General features: G+C 42.7%; 1 protein-coding gene across 2 annotated transcripts in view; it reads right to left on the bottom strand.

Annotated features, from left to right (window-relative positions):
• The window catches only part of LOC124710126 (transcription elongation factor SPT4-A), a 29,187-nt gene that overhangs the window by 816 nt on the left and 9,773 nt on the right, over positions 1-18,598 (bottom strand). The window lies entirely within an intron of this gene.

The raw sequence follows: 18,598 nt of genomic DNA, 5'->3' as shown, positions 1-18,598 counted from the left end.
AGTCCACACATCATTCATTAAAACAGCCAATAACTCGGATGGCAAACACAAATTAGAACATACGTGGTTAAAAAAAAAAAGAGCATTCTGTCAGGAAATGGTGAACCGTCAAAGATTGGTGACAATAAGCACAACGAGGTAGTGGATCACCACTTAACAAACAGCAATGGCTAAAATGAGCCCAGCACACAACCTAGCTAAAATGATCTCCTTGGGCTGACAGGAGGTCGGCCAAACAGCTGGGAAAGTTTTAATTCCCTGGAGCTTGTTCCCATGAAGGAAAGACCAGGGGTAAGGCCAAAGGGACACCACCTGCAGACAGACGGCAACACAGAGATCATCAGAAGTAATGGAAGAACTAGTGGGCTGAGGTAGGAGGACTACAGGGCAGCAGTGTAAGCAGCCTCGTTTCTTGTCAGACCGATATGACCATGGACCCACATCACATCAAGAAGAAGCAAGTGAAAGCTTTCTTGGACCCGTTGCACAAAGGAATGGACTGTGTACAGGACACAGAAGCTTGGAAGGGCACTGAGTGAGTTGGAGCAAATGACAATTGAAAAGCCTGTGTTGCTTGAGTACTGCATGGTCTGATACAGGGCAAAGAGCTCCACTGTAAATTCTGAGCAAGCCAATACCGAAAGAAGCCAATACTGAAAATGGTTGGTCCCAATGACGAAGGCACACCCGACACCACAGTCAGTCCAAGAGCCATCAGTGTACACAAAGGTTGGACAAATGGACACCACGATGATGGATTGTATTTAGGCGGCATAAGATGGATGGATGTGCAGATGCATAAACAAAACACCCATAGTCTAGTTTCGAACAGACAAGGGATCGGTACAGACTGAGGAGGGTGGTCCAATCTGCTCCCCAGGAAGTACTGCTGAGGACACATAGGACACTGACAGACCGGGTACAGCGGGTGGTCCAGGTAAGACATGTGGGATGACCAAGAAAGCTTCCTATTGAGCACGAGCCCCAGGAATTTTGTTGTTACAGTGAATGGAAGAACAATAGACCCAAGATGTAAAGACAGCGGAAGAAGCCCATTGTGCCACAAGAAATACATAAAAAACAGTTTTGTCAGTGGAAAAGCAAAAGCCATTCTCGATGTCCATGAGTAAAGATGATCGAGACATCATTGAAGAAGCCGCACAGGAAGAGAAATGCATGGAGAACTGCAATCAGTCACAAGATTATCAACAAAAAGTGAAGCTGGAGATGCCTGGTGGGAGACAGGCCATAATGGGGTTAATGGCGATAGCAAAGAGGACGATACTCGCGACGGAACCCTGAGGCACACCATTTTCCCGGATAAAGGTGTCCAAGATGACAGAACCCACACATACCTTGCAAACTCTTGTCTTTTAAAAATTTCTGAAGGAGAAAGGCGCGCAGCCATGGAAGCCATGTGTGTAGAGTGTATGGAGGACACCACTCCTCCAGCAGATGTTGTAGACTTTCTCCAAATCAAAAAACAGGGCCACAGTCTGGGATTTCAGCAGAAAACCATTCATGAGATGGGTTGACAAAGTAATGAGATGGTCAACCGCAGAACAGCCCACTCGAAATCCACAAAGTGCAATGGTTAGTAGATTGCGAGACTTGAGCCACCATACCAGCCGGGCATGAATTACACGTTCCAGCACCTGGGAAACACAACTGGTGAGAGAAATTGGGCAATAGTCAGAAGGAAGGTTTTTCTCCTTACCAGGCTTAGGTATGAGTATGAGAGTGACCTCACAACAGTATCTGGGGAACATGCCATCTGCTCAGATGCGATCGTACAAATGAAGGAGAAAGTGCTTGCCCGAGAGAAATATGCCGCAACATCTGAATGTGAACATTGTCCGGCACTGGGGCAGAAGATCGGGAGGAAGTGATAGTATGATCCAGCTCCCGCGCAGGAAAGGTGACATTGTAGCATTCATGATTCTGAGAGTGGAGGGGTGTCACCCTAGCTCCCTCAACTCATTTCTCAAGTGGGAAGGCAGAGTGATGAGTGGAATTCGAAATCTCTGCAAAATAGCAGCCCAAGGTGTTGGAGATAGCAATATGGTCCACTATGACATCATATGCTACAGTCAGGTTGGAAATTTGAGAATGGACCTTGGATCCCCGAGAGCTGTCAGTGGCTGGCCCAAACGATGGAGGAGGGGGTTGAACTGTTAAAAGAAGTAGTCAATGAAATCCAGCTAGCTTTTTTGCTAACCCAAAGAATGTGATGACACTGTGCACGCAACTGTTAAAAACTAATGTGGTTCACCATCTTAGGATGGCTGTTAAAAAAGCGGAGAGCATGTCTCCGCATGTGAATTGCGTCACAGCATGACCCAGTCCACCAAGGGACTTGAATATGGCGCGGTAAAAATGAAATGCGAGGAATGGAATATTCTGTGGTGATAAGGATAACGTTTGTAAGGTATTCTACCTGATCATCCCAATTGGGAAAATGTTGTTCATCAAAGGTCACCAGGGAGGAGCAAAGCCTCCGATTGCTTCTAGAAGCAGCCAATTGGACTTGCACATAGGTGGGGTAGGAGTCAGCAAATGGACAGCACATGGGGGGGGGGGGGGGGGTATCAAAGTGCACTTGAAAGAAATGCCAGAGGTCAAAGCGGTCATGAGGATACAATTTTGTTTCCTGGAGTCGGAGAACAAGTGGACACTGCAATTCCAAGACAGCTTTAAATCTTCTTTGTTGGACCTATGGCTGCGAATGTTCCATTGGAGGAGTCGTGATGAGGAAAGAGGAGGAAGTAAAAAATGAAGGGGTGTCACCTCAGTGGCTACTCAGTACCAGCCAACAGTGTGCAGAGGCTGGAGAATCCAACTCCATGAGATCTACAGAGACGTCAGCATTTGCACTGGGTCAGCCAGTGAATTCCAGTTCAGAAAAACAGTTGGCAGTGCGCACCAGCGAAACAGAGGCCAGCCAGATGAGGCTATCACGGGGGACACCATCAAAGAGGATGTCCGAGTCGGTGAAGGAGAGCACTGTTTTCTTTGTTTGGTTTCTTGAAGCCTTTGCAGTTGGCAGATGAAGACACAGGTGTTCGTTGGCTGGAGGGACATAAGAAGTCTTTGCAAGAGTACTCCTGTTCTTTCTGGCCTGCCAGTTGTGTATCATGTGATTTCACCGTCTGAAGCAAAAATTTGGTGGCTTGGTACATAGCTGGAGGAGGAGATGGGGTGCTATCACGACACTGGGCAATTTTACTCTGCAGTGCTGAATTTGAGATCCCAAGTCTACATGGCCGCGTCGTTTTTGGAGTGAGGTATAGTGAGAACAGTACTGTAAATGCCAGATGGTAAAATGCAGGGCTTCCGAAAATCCAACAGCTTGTGAGCAACAGGATGAGGCACTTCTTCCTTCAGCCATATCTCCTGGATGGCTACCTCATCAAGATACACAGGACAGTCTCGGGAGGAGGCTACAAGGTCGGCACTGCAATTGATACAGCAGAGAGGAGGCGGCTGGCAATCACCCTTGTGAGTATCCCTACCATACGTAGCACATTTGTCCAGGTTTTGACAGAACATTTGAGTATGGTTGTAACATTGACACTGGTAGCAGCGCATTGGGTTACTTCATAGCCTACTTTGACCTTTGATGGAAGCACTACTCTTTCCAACATGAGAAAAAGAGTGCCTGTAGGCACAAAGGACACATCATCATTTTTCATGACCCTAAGGACAGCACTGATGCCCTAATCAGAGAGGACAGTTTGGATTTCTCCCTTGGTCACACTATCAAGCAGCCTAGTGTAAATAACACCATGCAAAGAATTCAGCTTTTGATGGGCCTCGACATAAACGGGATAGCCATGGAGGAGCGAAGCTGCAAGCAGTTGTTGTGCCTGAGAAGCACAAGTAGTCTCCAAAAACAAAGTGCATTGCATAAACAAATAATAAATGGATTAACTGTAGCAGAGGACTGACCACCTCTAGTATGCAATGCCACAATGAACTGATATGCAGCTGAGAGAGTCTTTGAATTTTCAGCCTCACTCTGTTTTCATTTAGTACACAAAGACCAAGTTGATGATGGCTAACTGCAACAAAATCTCCCATAATTGCAAGCAGCCCTGATGGTGCACTCCTTCCAACTGGGGGCCACCTCAGAGGAAGCCTCACCCACCTTAGGTGATTGTTCACACCTTGGGTCACACCTCCCAAGCTCCTGACAGAGGGCCCAACTGGCAATTTGGGAAGGTAGCAGTTCAGGCCATCACTCCTCCCTGGGCCTGGCCTGTAGCAGGGGGTGCGTGTGAGTCCTACGAAATGAGCCAGTACTGGGAATTGTGTGTTATTCAGTCACCTTTTACTACATGTCAGACGTGTGGGTCAGCATTCAGGAGTGCACAGGCAGGAAGAATAAACAAAGAGGAACCTCAAATGCCACAGTGGAGGAAGGATAGGGGACAGAGAATGAAGAAAGAAAGAAAGAAAGAACAGTGGAGGGACTGTTCTGATGTCAGGCTACTGAAAATTAAGAACACATATCCCAAATATGCTCCCCATGGGAGGGAAAAAAGAATAGCAGGACGACAGACATGCAGCATGGAAGGGAGAAGTTGTTACAAAGGCTGGGTGTCCTGAGTTACACAATGAATTCTGCATTGTTGCACACAATTCAGCATCAGTGGATTATTTACAACAAACTTCATGAGGGAATAAATATACTGTGAAGCTGTAGTCAGAATGCAACATGCCTTAAACATATGTACAAGATGATCTTTCTTTCAGAAAGACAAACCGATTTCGCATCACAAAGCAGAGGTGGAGCTGGTAATGCACTGAAAATTCCAGTGACAGATCTACTTTACAGAGATTAAGGAGAAAAACTCAATTTATTTCAAACGGTGGGGATATGTGTAGTTCTCTTGACATATATTTCGAAAGGACCATAGACTAGTTGTGGCAAAGGGGATTGGGAGTGGGAGGAATGGTAAGACCGTGTGGCAGAGCAATCTTTGAGTTGTTAGAGAAGTTACATGAGCTGCCATGCCATGACAAGCTGTTTAAATTCTGTTTAACCACAGCATTTTATTAGACTGCTTTAAAATCATTCAATAATGCTACTGCTATAATTAATGATATAAAATGACAATACAGGATGGGTGAAAATCTTTACTGATTGTACTTCATGTCAAAACATTTCAGTTTATGTTGCGCTGTGAACTTTCAGCTTGTTGCACACCATTCAGTACCAGTAAACTTCAGAAAGACAAACATATTTCATAACACAAAGCAATGGTGAAGCTGGTAATGCAAATCAGTAATATGCAACCCAAATACAATGTGGCCTTTAAAATTGCTGTAAGTTCCTTGGAACAATAAAAATTGAAACAACAGTATGACAAAAATAACAAGCAATAAGTCCAAACAACAAGCACTGTCTAGTGAACAGCAGTATAAATGTCAAAGAAAGTCTTCCAAGTCGCAGTGAGTGATGTCTGGCTATGGATTACCCTGACAAAAGAGCCCTTTATTGCACTTTCACTTTCATAGCACTAACTGGCAGTCTAATAAATATGAAGACAAAAATAAATGTAAATGGAAGTGTTTTGTTTGAAGACATTACGGGCTGATCTCAGGCACAGTTAGTTCATTAATATGATTGATCATAGTGATGTCGAATGAGTCACTTTACATTCGTATTACACATTCATTTGTAAATATCAATACATAATGATCATTTACAAGATGTATTACATTTTTATATACAGCTGCAATTTAGTAATTAATGTCCATCACCTTTTAAGATTACAGAAATAGAAATTCATCCACAGAAGAGAAAGAGATGTCTAGGACAAACTTTTTCAGTTTGTTTTCAAATTTTACTTTGCTGTGTCAGACATTTTATATCACTAGGTGAGTGATCAGAAATTTTAGTTGCAGCTTTGGGCACCCCTTTCTGTGCTAAAGACAACCTTAAAGGGGAATAATTAATGTCATTTTTCTTTCAGGTATTGTAATTATGTACATCATTGTTCCTTTTGAAGTGCAGTGGATTATTTACAATAAACTTCATGAGGGAATAAATATACTGTGAAGCTGAAGTCAGAATGCACAATGCCTTAAACATATATACAAGATGATCATGGGTGAACACCACATATTATTCACACAACATATTTTTGAGCAATGAAGACTTTCTTTATTAAACCATAATACTACTCTGTATGACATTATTGAGTGAAAATACACAAAATATGGCAACTTAGTGATTTCTCTCTCTCCAAATTTGTAAGTATTTAAAGTGCAAATGTGGCTGAATTACATTGTTTTAGGAGTTCCAAAATGTGATTTTTCCAATTTACATACTCCTCAATAAGAGTGCCAAAAATTTTAAAATGTCCGCTCCAGTTATTATTTGCTCATCATGTGTTACACTTATCATTTGTGTAATACTGTATCTTTCTGGAATGGAGAGTGAGACCATTTACTAAAAATCACTCAGTGATACTTTTAAGAACATTAATTATCATTTCTTCTGTTGCTGTAGCTGTGTTTGGATTGGCTACAATGTTAGCGTTGTCTGCAAAAATAGAACTAATTCTGCTTGTTATATATTAGATGGAAGGTCATTTACATATTATGAGAAACAACTGGGGAATTACGATGGAGCCTTGTGAACCCTATAAGTGATTTCTTCCCATTCACACAAATCTCCTCTGCTTCCATTGGTTGAATTATTAAGTACAACTTTCCATTGGTTGGCTGTACCATGAATTCCATGAAGGCCCGTTTCATCTAAGAGAATATTGTAATTCACAATATCAAATACCTTAGATAGGTCACAGGAAATAACAAATGGTGCTATTTGTTTTTTTAACTCTCTTAAAATTTGGTGAGTGAACCGTAAATGGCATTTTCAGATGAGCAACTCTTCTTATATCCAAACTGTGATTCACTGAAGATACTACTGTTGCTAAACTACGTTGCCTTCTCAAAAATTTTGGAAAACAATGTGAAACAAGTCGGTAGTTATTGACATGTCTCCTATCACCTTTCTTACAGTCAATTTAGCAATGACATATTTCAATCTATCTGGATAGATGCTGTGAGTTAATGATGCATTGCATATTCCAGAAACGACACCATTTACTATACGGGAACAAGTCTTGTACTCTGTTAAAAACACTGTTAAATCCAGATGATCTTTCATTTTCAAGAGAATATAAATTTTTTTGATTTCAGAAGGAGAAGTTGATGAGACATTAATATGACTGGATTTTACATGACTTGTTTTTTCAACACCTTGCTTTCATTTTTTCTCTTCAACTGTTTGTCACTATATAGATCAAGGGGATGTGCTGAATAAGATTTTCTCTCATGAACTAACGTGTCCACATTGTGCCTAAACAGAAATATTTCTCTCATCTCAGACTCTTAGTTTCTCAAACAGGTAGATTGGGAAGGAAGGCTAGGGTCCACTCTGTATGCTTGCTTGGATAGGAGTAGCAAGGGCAACAGATTGCCGGTAACTATGGAGAACACTGGGTGCACCATGCTGCAAATCGTGACTCATGTCGTCAGCAAAGATGCCTGACACCCGAGTTCTGTGGCCATCCTGTTGTTACAAGCACCTAGCTACTGGTGATAATACCCAGTGAGGTAAGTACAGATTCTTAATGTGAAAAAAATTGGATAGTGCTCACGACAGATCAAACATAATAGATGGATGCTTTTATTGACATTCCCCCACCCTACTTCACAATCAGTATTGGCAGAACATTTTTGGGAAAACCTTTAGAAAGTTCAAGGTCAGTAGTGATGGAACATTTGAGGGAAAGCCTGTAGTAAATTGTGCATATACTTAATGGTCACATTATAGTTTTAGAGGAAAATTTCAACTTAACAACTATTGGCTGGGGTAGTCACATGATTATGACAGGTAATTGTCTGAATGTGTTCTAAATCTCTTACCCAAAAATTATCTTGAGCATTTAATCAGGGTAACTTCTGAGATCTGGTTACAAACAGGTCCAAACTTTCAAACTCAGTTAGTGTAGAGCAGGAAATCAGGCCCATAAAGCCATTATAGCATCAATGACTACAGGAGTAATAGAAAAGTAAAGAAGGTAGAGTAATATTTACAACTCATAAATGCAACAAGAAACATTTTACATTACAAGAGCAATCAACATCAAAAATTCATCTTCGAATCTGAAAATCTTGAATATACACGATCAAAATTCCAGACATTGTACCACACGTCTCAGATAGGTATGGTACAATATGTCTCAGATAGGTATGTGCTGAGCAAAGTTATGAAGGGTGGGAAAGGCACATTGTGGTTTGAAATGCATTGGAAAAAAGCACCAAAAGAAAAGTGAGGATCACTGCAGATTTACCATAACCAAAGCCTTGTCAACAAACAAACACTGAACAAAGTGAAAATTAGCCTAACAAGAGCCCTGCGTCAAATGTTCAATGAATTTAAAGTAAAATTCTGTTTACTGATTTTATAGAAAATCCTAAGAGGTGTTTGTTTGTACACAAAGTATTTTGGTCTTACGTAAAGTCAATAAATGGAACAAATCCATCCGTCTGCATATTCAGAGACCATAATTGCATCAAAATAGAGGATGACAGAAGATCCAAACACTGCATTTCTTTTTCTGAAATTGTTTCACTGAGAAAGACTGTACTGAGATTCTTGTATTATTGAGGAAGATTGTACTGAAGTTTGTTCATTAAATCTCTGCACAAACATAAAAAATGACATACTGAAAACAGTGATTGCAGGACAGAAAATTAACTATAATCACTTGATACATGGGATTCCTATACAATTTATAAACTTCTGCTACCAGCCATCTATGATAGGTCAGTGAAGGATAAAGTGTTCACGTGACTGCAAAAATGTACAGGTCATTCCCATATTCAAGAAGTGTCAGAGTCATGACCACCTACATTTAAGTAAATTTTATGTCAACTACTATGAAGTGCATGGCAGAGGGTGCTTAGAATGGCACCACACATTAGTATGGCTTCTTCCCATTACAAATGTGTATGAAGTGCGGGAAGCAAGAGTGCTAAATGCTTCTGTTTGTGCTTTAATTAGTCTACTTCCATCTTTATGGTCTCTAAGAGAGTGATATATAGGGGCTGAAGAATATAACTAGATTCTTTACCAAATTCCAGTTCTTGAAAATTTGTATTTGTAAATGATTTTCTAATTATTTTATTCTGACTGGGGAGAAATCACATGGAGTTCCCAAAGGCTCAGTTTTAGAGCCACTATTACTCCTCAATACATGTAAACAATCTTCTATCTAACATATGTCAAGCAGAATTAGTTCTTTTTGCACAGATGATACTAGTATTATAATCAATCTAATCATACATACAGCAAAAGGCGACATGGTAAACAATGTTTTTAAAAGTATCATTGCCCTGTTTTCTATGAATGATCTCACATTCAATTTTAGAAAGACGCATCATATTCACATCTAGGGGGGACTACACCCATGAGTAGTGTAACACATGGTGAGGAAATAATAAATAGGGTGGAAACTTCAAAATCTTACGTGTCAATATGAATGAGGATTTAAACTTGAAAAAGCTCATTTTGGAACTCCTAAAACCAATTAGTTCAGTCACATTTTCGCTTATATCTAAACTTCCACATTTCAGACACTCAGATCTGGACTAAACATTGTACGTCTATAGAGCATCAATCAAGTCTCTGATTTAGTTCGTACTACGTGCTGTCGTCCAGCAGAATGGGCGTAAATGTTAACTAAAAGTAACACTAGAACTACCAAAGCACAGCAAAAGCATATCTGAGAATAATTTATTCATATGACTTCCATATGTGAGTTGCTGGAGCGTTAGGTTGTTGTGCCAAAGGTCGTGGGTTCAAAACGCCCAAATTAGAATTTCTTTTTTTTCTGTGTTATGTGTGAAAGTGTTATAAGGGACATGTAAAGGCTGTTTGAAGATTACAGCTATGTCCTCTTGGCAGTCTGCTTTCAAAATAAAGAAACAATTGCATCACATGTGTGGAAGTAATAGTAATAGTAGTAGTACAACAACAAAAACAATAATAAAACTAACAGTATTAATAATAAACAAAATAAGAACACACACACTACACACAATGTGTCATTCATATATGTAAATGATCTTCTACCTAACATACAACAAGCAGAATTAGTTATGTTTGCAAATGATACTAGTATTGTAATCTATCCAAGCATACATACAGCAAAAGGAAGCTTCAACTATAATGGTTGTGTTTTGGCACAACATCAAGTGCCGGTACATCGGGCAAGAAGTGCGGTGCCGGCACATCGGGCAAGAAGTGCGCAGAGAGCGGTGAGACAATGTCGCCAATAGTAAGCTGACAGACCTCTCTCTAGGATGACACCGAGACAGGAGCGGCATCTAGGTGAGAATGTAAGTGCTGCTCTGCCTGGGTGTGGCCCAAGTTGAAGATGAGACTTCCTCCGAATGCAACAGCAGTGACTTACGAATGGTACTGTTTTGCTTGCATTGGAATTGTATATGCTGAAGGATACTGATTATTTGCAAGTCACCATTGCCTTTGTGAATACGCATAGTTAAGTATTGTCCTTTATCCTACTTTAACAAAAATCTATTAATATCATTTGCTTGAACTGTTGTCTAGCAATACGAGAAAGGAGGCTTCCTAGGCACCCTATATCAGACGAATGGGCAGAACAACAGATTGCATACGAAGAAGTGTGTGAAGCAAATTACTTTGGTACACCAAGCGCATTTAATGAATCCCACATTTGCGCATCCACCCTGTAGATCATACAATGAAAGCTTTTGTCTGAAACAGAACTTTGTTGAAGTTTCAACGGGTTTAGCCATTATCCACCTGTGACTGAGAATAATAGAAATGTGGAGAACACAATTGATCATTGGATTGCAGCTTAAGAAGATTATTCCACTGTTGCAAACTAGTCTCTTCTGAAGAATCTCAAGCAGCATTGGATATTTTACGAATCATAGGCTTGTACATTCTGAAGAAATGAAGATCAAATGGTTGACAAATCAAGGTTGTGTTTGCTGGAATTATGTGAACTGTGACTTTGTCTTCCGGTAGATTGTTTTGTATTTGCAGGTCATGAAGAACACTAGTGTCTTTGTGGGGCCCATAAGTAACCAGTATTAGTGGAAATTTCTCTCCACTCATTTGTTCCACTACAGTTTCTTGTAGAAATGTCCTGAACAATTCTTTGGTCATTTTGCCCAAGGTGTGAGAGTGGATGATTAAATTTGGCACTGGAATCATGGACAGATGTGTATGAGTACTCAAAGAACGAGGCTCTTGAAGGACAAAAAACAGCTTTGGAGCCAGTTTGACCGTCTGTGAAAGCAATGGAACAACAGTGTATGTATAGGTTGTTGCGTAACGGAATATACAGGGTGGCGCAGATGGATCCAGGTTTTGAAGTGGACTGTATGTCTGGAGGGGGGGAGCCAGGTGTTCGGCGACTTCGTCCTGTGGTGGGGGGGGGACGGGAAGTTTCAGTTGCAGGCTGGCAGTCAGTCGCGATGGCTACGTGGTCCGTTGAGCATCGTGTTTTCGCAGTGGAAGAGTTCATACGCAATAACGAGTCAATTGTTGCTGTGACGCGTGCCTTTCGCCGGCGTTTCAACATCCCACCTCGCGGTAGTGTTCCTAAGCGAGATACGATATTGAGTTGGGTGCATAATTTCCGCACTACTGGTTCATGTGCTCCAAAATGGACGCCTAGACCGCCAACAATAACAACGCCTGAGAACGTGGAGCGTGTGAGACGCGATGTCACTGCGAGCCCACGTCGATCAACGAGACGTCGTGCTCAAGCTCTTGGAATGTCACGTCGGAGCCTTCAAAGGATTCTTAACGAAGAACTGAAATTCCACCCCTATAAAATCCTGTTGGTACAGAAGATTCTCCCAACAGACCATCTTCAAAGGCTTCAGTTTAGCCAACAGATGTTGGAGTTATTGGAAGATGTAAACCTGATTATCATGATGTCTGACGAGGCTCACTTTCACATTAACGGATACGTAAACAAGCAAAATTGCCGTTACTGGGCCGACACTAACCCAAGAGATCTACACCAACGGCCTCTCCATAGTGACAAAGTGACGGTTTGGTGTGGGGTTTCTAAGGTAGGGATAATTGGTCCTTACTTTTTTGAAAATGAAAGGGAGCAGGCGGTTACTGTTAATTCGCAGCGTTATGTGAACATGATTGAAGATTTTCTTCTCCCACAACTTGAAGAGAACAATTACGACATGGGCAATATGTGGTTCCAACAAGACGGGGCAACTGCACATACCGCTAGGATATCAATGCAAGCTGTACGCGCTCTGTTCCCTGGCCGTTTGATTTCCCGTAATGGAGATGTCCATTGGCCCCCTCGCTCGCCGGACCTCACGGTATGTGACTTTTTCTTATGGGGCTATTTAAAAGCAAGGGTCTACATGAACAAACCCCGGACCATTCAGGAGTTGAAGGCAGCAATTCACACCGAAATCACATCAATTCCTGGTGATGTGCTTGAGCTGGCAATGCGGAACGTTAAGGACCGACTCCAAGAATGCGCCGCTCGAGAAGGAGGGCATTTGATGGATGTAATTTTTAAAAACTAACATTACTATTTTTTTGTTAATAAACTTCCATTGTAACTACACGTTTTGCACTTTATTTCAATCCAATACCTTTACAATTGACAGTTTGACAAGTATTTTAAAACCACCCGATCCATCTGCGCCACCCTGTACAACCCCCACGATATCTTTAGAACACCTAGCTGGAAGAGTGTGGCCCACAGACATCTCCTTGTTGAACCCACTTTCGTTGGTGTTGTAGATATTTGCATCTGTGTTAGGCTGTCATGAGTGGACAAGATGCTTGTTGCCAGTCTTCTACCGTTTTCTGGATGTCATCTCTGTTGTGGCACATTTTCATTGTAACAAAATGCTTGTCTTTGTGGCTTACAGTACTGCTTTTATGCTTCCAGTGCAAGACCCAAATGTCACTGGTGTCAAATCATGAGAAATTTAACTGTCTCACTTTTGGTTTTGCTATGACCTTCCTGATGGTGGAGTTTGAAGATCTCCATCACATGCATTGTAATATGCTTGTACTTCTCCTTCACAGACGATAACTCTCCACATTCCCACTTCCATTTCCAATCATGAAGCATACACCATGCAGGACATCTAGTGTGAAATCTGTTTTTCATTGGAGACATCATGCAATGTGCACATGTTTGATTTGGCTTTGGCTGCTTTTTTACTTTAAGCCAATATTTGAGAGCATTTCGATAGATGGCAAATCTGTCTGCAAGTGTTACTGGTGCCCTCTGATCCAAAAAATAAAACAAAGTCTAGTAAAATTTGGTGCACTGTGATCTGTACGCCACGAGTATCACACACTGGAGGGTCCTCTTGCTGGAGACATGCATCATAGGACTACGACCTAAGAGAAGACAAGTAAGGAGAACCTCATTCCACCTGCGTGACTGGAAGGAGGTACGCCATGGCTGCACTGTGGACTTACCAAGACACAGTTAATTATCTGCGAATTTCAGCCATTCTCCTTCCCACTGACGCATGACCCTGTGCCTCAACAGCAAGCAAAAGCTTGCAAGGGGATGGCACAATGAACTAATTGAGGATCGCGACATGCCTCCTTGTGTGCTATATCCGCACCGCACTTTTGTTCCCCTCCATACCCCTGTGCCCTGGCACCTAACAGAAACACACCTCCTTTCCCAGCTTTTGTAGTCAAAGGAGGGCACTAAGGGAATTAGAATAGACATGGAATTTAGCACTTGAAACATGTCTCATTTGCTCCATTGCCAGTAAGATTGTGCATAATTCTGCACTGAAAACAGTTAAGCCTTGAGGTAGTTGGATCATGAGGATATGGTTGGGCAAAACAACAGAGCAACCAATGGAGTTCCCCTGTTTAGACACATCCGTAAAAACAGCTACTGAGTTGTGGTGCCCAGTTTATTAAAAACATAAGCAGGAGTGCAATCTCTCCTGTACTGTGCTAAATCTAAAATCACTCTTGGCCCCTGCAGTAACCAGGGTGGCAGGCAGTTAAAACCCTGGAGTTGGGGTTGTACTTGCTCCACACCAAGTGACTCCAACACATGTTGCACATGAAACCCAAATCACCCTGTTGCTCATGGACGAATGGAGAAAGGCAGCCCAGAGATTGACAAGAACAGTACAGTGTGCAAATGAATTCGGAGCAATGAGGAACTTACATGCCTGATGAACCAAGAGCTGCTGCCAGATGGTGAGTGGCAATTCCCCAGCTTCAGCATAGAGACTGAGTAAGGGGGTGGACCTGTAGGGACCTAGGCCAGCTGAATCTCCCCATGGTGGACAGCATCAATAGTCTTCAGATAAGGGGGTTTCACTAACCCATATACCCGTAATCCAGACACAATCGCACGTACACTGTGTAAAACTGGAGTAGACGCACCTTGTCTGTTCTTGGAGTCCTGTGGCTAAGACACTTTGAGACATTCAATGCCTTCTGTGTTCTGGCTTGTGGCTTTCAGATCTTTCCGGTGTGGTAACTAACACAATTTGAGGCCCAAAAACTGCATAGATTATTTAAAATGTAGAATGGTGAGTCAGGTAAATTAAAAATGCAATGAGAGTTATTAAAGTGAGCACACACACATTTATCCGCATAAAATTCAAAACCTGTCTTTGCAGCCCATTACTCTAACCTCTGCACTTCAAGTTGCAACTGACGAGTTTCTGTTAAAGCACTGTAGGAGGAACATAAAACTGCAAAAGCATCCAAAAATAAGGAACACTGTACAGCATTGTTTACCATAGACGCGATTCTGTTTAATGTTACAGTAAGGAGGGTAACATTTAAAACACTGTCCTGAGGAACACCATTCTCCTGCTCAAAATGATCTGACAGCACGTCACCAACTCAGGACACAAAAGTCCACATAGACAGGAAAGACCATATGAAGATGAGGAGCCAGCCACAAAAGGCTCATTGATGGACCTGCGTAAGGATACAGTGTCTCCAAGTAGTGCAGTATGCCTTATTGATGGCAAAGAAAATACCGAAACAAAGATGTTTATGTATGGAAGTCTGATGAATAGCCACCTACAGCAGGGTCAGGTTGTTGACAGTGGACCAAAATCTCTGGAATTCACACAGAGTGGCTAACAAGTTGCCTGGTTGCTAATAACCAGTCAGTCGGTGGTTAACCATTCGCTCCAGTGTCTTTCCTGCACAGCCCATAATGATGACTCTCCAGTAACTGTTGAAGTATTAATCACCAGATATGGTTGTGACTGTGTGCAGTATCATGAGTCTCGGATAGTGCCGAATCCAACTCCCACATGGAGAAAGGGCAGTTGTAAAGACTCAGAATTGTTGTTTCTAAAGGCCAACTTCCACCTCTCTACTGCTGCACGATAGCAACAGAACACTGGATCCTGGCTGGCACTGGCAGAAGTCATTGCAAAAAGCTCTGCCATCATTTGAGTGATGTCTCCAGACATTGTTTGCAGTCATCCCTGCTTTAGCAGTGCTCCTGTTGGAAAATGACTGTGTTTACTGGAAATCCTATTGACGTCTTCCCATACTTTCACAGAACAAGTGAGCTATTGACAGAGTCCAGGAACACCTGCCACGGCTTTTTGCTACCTTCCCTAATTACGTGTTGCGCCTTGGCTTTCACAACTTGAAAGGCTGTAAGGTTGTCTGCTGTTGGGTGGTATTTAAATCATCAGAGAGCAGTTCACCTGTCCCAAACTGCTCAGCAGCACTATCAGTCCACCAACGTTCAGGCTGCCTCCCAAGGTGACCTGAGGACTTTGGGATGGATAAATCTGTAGCATGATGGATCACCCGTGTGATGCGGTACACCCACTCCGGGGCACTGTTATGGTGTTCAAACACAGTCAGCTGGCTGAACAGTACCCAGTTAGTCCTGATGATCATCCATTTAGTGGCTTCTGTTGATGTAATGCTCCACCCATTAGGTGGATGCACAGCGTGAAGTGGTAACTGAAATGAAGGTCATCAGCTGCTTCCCACTGAGCAGGGCTTGCCAGGTCCAGAGAGAAGAAAGAAAGGATGACTCAGTAGCACCTGAGAAATGAGTGGTACCGCCTGTGTTGAGGATGCACAGCTATTGAGGTATCACACCTTTCTCCAAGACTTGACCCCTAGGGCAAATATAGTCCGAGCCCCATAAGACATTATGAGCATTGAAATCACCCAGTATGAGAAATGGGCAGGAGAGTTGTTGCATAAGATCTGTGGGAGCTTCAATGTCTATTGCTCCCTGCAGAAGTAATTACAGTGAGTAGATAATGATGATCTGACCTTTATGAACTGCAAGGGCCATGTCTTGCAGGTCAGTAACCAAGAAGAGAGCAGAGGAGTGATGTGTGTTACTGACAAACAGCAACCCCTCCCTTGGCCCATTTTCCAGTAAGGTTATCCTTGTGATGCAGGGTATAGCCCCATAGTACATGGGTATCAGACACTTTAAAATGTGTTTTCTGCAAACACAAGCACAGGGGGCATTCCCGTGCTAGGATTTTCAGTTTCTCCAAATGTGTCCTGAACCCATTAACACTCCACTGCAGTGTGGGAGGCATTTACCACAGGGTTAGCACTTTCAGCCCATCTTTCGACTGGGGAGGGGAGCCAATAATGGGTGCAGTCTCAATCCTGGGGCGACGAGCGTGCCCTAGGCCAACATCACAGTCCATCAGCTCAGAAGACAAATCATGAGAGATCTCTGTTAATCTACTGTGGATACTGACAGTGTTGTGTCGGTAGCTGGACCGACACCGTGAAGTGGATTGCTGAAAAGGAATGCTAGACTAACGCTGTGGCCGATAGTGCACGCACGGCATAAAGCAGACGGGCGTGAAGTCTGGAACATGAGAACTTATAAATGAATAAGAAGAAAAGTATGTAGATGCTTAGTACTTATCTTTTATTTAGTTCTTGGAATACATCTCTCTTGAATACTCGTAAGCTATAGGCACTGATACAAATGGCTCCTTGCTAGTTCGTAGCCATTAACTTAGCTGATGGCTATTCTGTCTCTCGGCTAATGAGAGAGAAAGGCTTCATACAACTGGGCGGTAGCTAGGTTCTCGTACAACTGGGCGATAGCTAGGTTCGCGTACAACTGGGCGATAGCTAGGTTCGCGTACAACTGGGCGATAGCTAGGTTCGCGTACAACTGGGCGATAGCTTGGTTCTCGTACAACTGGGGCGAGTCCACTCTCGTATCACGAGACCTGCCTAGGTGGTGGCGCTAGGTCTGCGATCACAGTGGCGACACGCGGGTCCGACATGTACTACATGGACCGCGGCCGATTTAAGCTACCACCTAGCAAGTGTGGTGTCTGGCGGTGACACCACAGACAGCAGCCAGTTAAATATTTATAAAAAAATATCACCAAAGCAGCTGTATGTTTTGAGAAATTATTTTATTTACACAACCAATTTCGGCATTTCAGTAATGCCCCTATGCACTCCATACATAGACAATCAGATATTTCAGTACTTGCATAACTGGAGCCCTCAATATCCAGATTCAGTGAATTTGGTTCTGGATTGTGTTCTTCACAGACTTTATGAAACTTGCAGACTCCATATACTGAGGGCTCCAGTAATGCAAGAATCTATATGTCTGCCTATCTATACATGGAGTGCATAGGTGCATTGGGACCTGAAGATGACATTGAGATGCCAAAACTGGTTATCTAACCAAATAACTTCTCAAAACATACAGCTGTTTTGGTGATTTTCCTTGGTGAAAATCATGAGAGAGTGACAGTGACATCATCAGACTGCTTATTCTGTCAGCGGCTGATCTTTTGCCTTTGATTTTTTTGTCCTGGGTAGCCTTCAGAGCCACAACCATGGCTGCAGTAGAGGTAGCACTCGACAGTGGACCAGAGTGAACTCTTGGAGGGGCAGGGAGCTCTGAAACACAGCAACCACAGCCTTATCTGATGTTCTGAGGGGGGTAGGAGTTTCAAAATAACTGCAGCAGCAAAGGTGCATTGACAAAAGCAGGTACTTGTGCTGACACTAGCAACTTCCACTTGTGTAGTGTTTCAGAATGGAAGCAAAGGGGGCAGTGCATGTGGAAGGGTGCATGGCCATGTAAGTGTTTTTGGCTTCGCCATATGGGATGTGCTTTGTCATTTTTATCTCCTGGCTCTTCCTTTCTTCAAGGAAGACACTGCAGTTCCTATTACATACAGGATGATGCCCAGAGCAGTTGACACACTTCAGAGGACATGAACAACCAACTCCTTCGCAGGTGGCCTTACCACATTTGGCACACGTGGCTTCTCCCTTACAACCGAGAGCAGTGCACCCAAAGCACTGGCATTTGTAACAGCACACTGGGTTGGGAACATAAGGCCGCACACCGAGGCAAAGGAAATCTGCCTTGACACACCCTTGGTAGGTTGGTGCTGTTAAATGTAAGTATAAACAAGTCTGATTTGATCAGATCACTGTCCACCTATCTCATGACATTTTGCACATCAACAATACCTTATTTGGCCAACTTAGCTTTCA

The sequence above is a fragment of the Schistocerca piceifrons genome, chromosome 1, assembly GCF_021461385.2.
Source record: "Schistocerca piceifrons isolate TAMUIC-IGC-003096 chromosome 1, iqSchPice1.1, whole genome shotgun sequence".
In the NCBI taxonomy this organism is placed as follows: Eukaryota; Metazoa; Arthropoda; class Insecta; order Orthoptera; family Acrididae; genus Schistocerca; species Schistocerca piceifrons.
Note: the sequence above shows the minus strand (reverse complement) of the source record. Positions and strands in the feature narration are given on the sequence as shown.